Here is a 3277-nt window from a genome sequence, read left to right as displayed (position 1 = left end):
TTTTTTTCCCCCCTCAGGTGACATCTACAAGGTGAACAAGGTGATTTGCCATATTAACTAAATCTGTAGTGGACATGGTTTCCCACTCCATCCTGGTCACTTTAACAGAAGGGAAAGGTCTCTGTTCAGCCAGAATTTTCCTTAAAAAACAGCTGAGGTCTTATTATAACTGTCACAAACAAAGTCATCAGGCGTCTGTGAGCAAGTCGGAATTTTGCTCCAATCAACAAGCTTTGGGAAAGGCTAGTGTAATTGCTTGAGGTCTCCAGCCACTGTTCTAGGATTTGCCAGAAAATCAGGTTTATTTTTCTAAATCCCTTGCAGGATGGTTAAATCATGTAAGTCTCATCGAACACTACACTTGGTCTTCTTCGACTGGTAAATGAACTAGCTGATCTAAATCAGGAAACCCGAGCTGGTAGGTTTGAATATCTATGTCAAATTCTTCAACAAATCTGTGAGGAGCCTCAGTCACCTTGGGGAATTCTCTCACTATGGCTCGCCATTCCATTTCAGTGCAGAGAACGCACAAAATTTAAGGTCTATGGAGATCCTTAGCTTAACTTGAAATTTGGAAAATAGCATCGGAGGCAAGGAAGCAGGTAGTGGGAGGTCAGAGTGTGAGGAGTTGGAGCTGAGAAGGAAAAGTCTAAGGGCTCCAGGGATGGTCCCTTAGACAACGAAGTCAAGGTGAAGGGCAAGACAGCACAGTGGATAGAGCATCGACCGGAAAAGCTGAGGTCCCAGGTTCAAAACCCCGGGGTTGCCTTGATCACAGGATCATGGATATGATCCCAGGGGGTCATTGCTTTGGCTTGACTACCCCCTCTCCCTGGTCAAGAAATATAGGACAAGTAATCAATGAACAACTAAAGTGAAGCAACTCACTCTCTCAAAAAAAAGCACTGTATTGGAGGCAAACAGGCAGCTTCTGAAGCCTTTTATTTTTCTTTTTTTTTGTATTTTTCCGAAGACAGAAACGGGGAGGCAGTCAGACAGACTCCCGCATGCGCCCCACCGGGATCCACCCGGCATGTCCACCAGGGGGCGTAGCTCTGCCACAATCAGAGCCATTCTAGTGCCTGAGGCAGAGGCCACAGAGCCATCCTCAGCGCCCGGGCCAACTTTGCTCCAATGGAGCCTCAGCTGCGGGAGGGGAAGAGAGAGACAGAGAGGAAGGAGAGGGGGAGGGGTGGAGAAGCAGATGGGCGCTTCTCCTGTGTGCCCTGGCCGGGAATCGAACCTGGTACTTCCACACGCCAGGCCGATGCTCCACCACTGAGCTAGCTGGCCAGGGCCTATTTTTCTCTTTAAAAGTTCAGCAGTCTCGTCCCTGGCAGGTTGGCTCAGTCATAGAGCGTCAGCCCTGCATGTGGATGTCACAGGTTCGATTCCCAGTTAGGGCACATAGGAGAGGTGCTGCCCACCTGCTTTTTCACCCTTCCCCTTCTAGCTTCTCTCTCTCTGTCTCTTCTCCTCCTCTCCTGCAGCCATGGCTCCATTAGTGCAAGTTGGCCCTGGGGCACTGAGAATGGCTCCCGTTCTTCTGCCTCAGGCGCTAAAAACTGGCTCCAGTTGCAACAGAGCAAGGTCCCCAGGTGGGCAGAACATTGCCCCCTAGTGGGCTTGCCGGATGGATCCCAGTGGGGGCACATGTGGGACTCTGTCTCTGTCTCCCCTCCTCTCACTAAAAAAATAAAAATAAAATAAAAAGGTTCAGCAGTCTCTTATTTCTGAAACTTCATTTGGTAAAGAGGCAACTTCAGATTCTTGGTGGTTTGGAAACCTCAAAATACCATTTGAATAAGCACTCCATTCATCTTTGCCAATTTTAGTGCTGTTATTATCCAATTAGGTTTAAGGAAAGTAAGTTTGAAAACTCTCAAAAGGCTCCCCACACTGACCACTAATATTCCAAATTACTTTTGGTCAGATCTGTCCCACTTAATTAAATATGACCACAAAGAGTGACTTTGGCTTTGAAACCTGAGTTCCTGGAGGAGGGGTGGTCTTAATATTTAAATAACTGAGACCCCACTTTTCAGAGACTTCTCTAGAGCTTGCGCCAAAAGCAATCTACAAGAATTCCAGCAACCTGCAGGTCAGTCTCACTCTAGAACTGCCCCCTGACCACAAAAGGGTCAGGCCAAAAGCTAAAAAAAAAAGAAAAGAAAAAGCCAGTTCTGGGTGACAACCTGATCTTTAAAAAGCCAGGCCAACCGCTGAACACACTCAATGCCACAGTCCAATCTGGAACCGAACCAAGGGTTAGCTGGTGCCAAAAAGTATGGACCAAAGGCTAGTCGGTCTCAAGAAACAGTCTGATCTCCATTAACAGGCCGACCTGTCGAGTACTTAAAGGCAAGCAACAGACAAGCAAGGACTTTGAATTAGAAACTGCTAAATGGTCCCCGAGTGTTAGTCAAATGTTTGTAAATAGGATGTATATGTTTGCTCGCTTATATGATAGTTTGCATTGATCGTGGGAGACAGGCTGTAAACTGGCAAGGTCCTCATAGCCTAAGGCTTAGTCTTAGCTTTTCCCACCCTTTTAATACTAAGATCTTTTCAACATCCTTCAAATCCTAAGATCTTCTCAAAACTAAGCTTTTCGCCTGACTGGGTGGTGGCACAGTGGATAGAGCGTCGGACTGGGATGCCGAGGACCCAGGTTCGAGACCCTGGGGTCGCCAGCATGAACGCGGGCTCATCTGGTTTGAGCAAAGGCTCACCAGCTTGCTGGCTCGAGCAAGGGGTTACTTGGTCTGCTGAGGGCCCGTGGTCAAGGCACATACATATGAGAGGGCAATCAATGAACAACTGGGGTCGCAATGCGCAATGAAAAACTGACGATTGATGCTTCTCAGCTCTCTGTTCCTGTCTGTCTGTCCCTCTCTCTGACTCTCTGTCTCTGTTAAAAACAAAAGAGCCTGACCAGCCGGTGGCGCAGTGGATAGTGTCGGACTGGGATGCAGAGGACCCAGGTTTGAGACCCCGAGGTCGCCAGCTTGAGTGCGGGCTTATCTGGCTTGAGCAAAAAATTTTTGGAAAACTCACTAGCTTGGACCCAAGGTCTCTGGCTCGAGCAAGGGGTTACTCGGTCTGCTTAAGGCCCGGGGTCAAGGCACATATGAGAAAGCAATTAATGAACAACTAAGGTGTTGCAACGAAAAACTAATGATTGATGCTTCTCATCTCTCTCCGTTCCTGTCTGTCTATCCCTCTGTCCCTGTAAAAAAACAAAACAAATCAAAACAAAACTAAGCTTTTCTCCATA

The sequence above is a fragment of the Saccopteryx leptura genome, chromosome 2 (assembly GCF_036850995.1).
Source record: "Saccopteryx leptura isolate mSacLep1 chromosome 2, mSacLep1_pri_phased_curated, whole genome shotgun sequence".
NCBI classification, from domain to species: domain Eukaryota; kingdom Metazoa; phylum Chordata; class Mammalia; order Chiroptera; family Emballonuridae; genus Saccopteryx; species Saccopteryx leptura.
Note: the sequence above shows the minus strand (reverse complement) of the source record.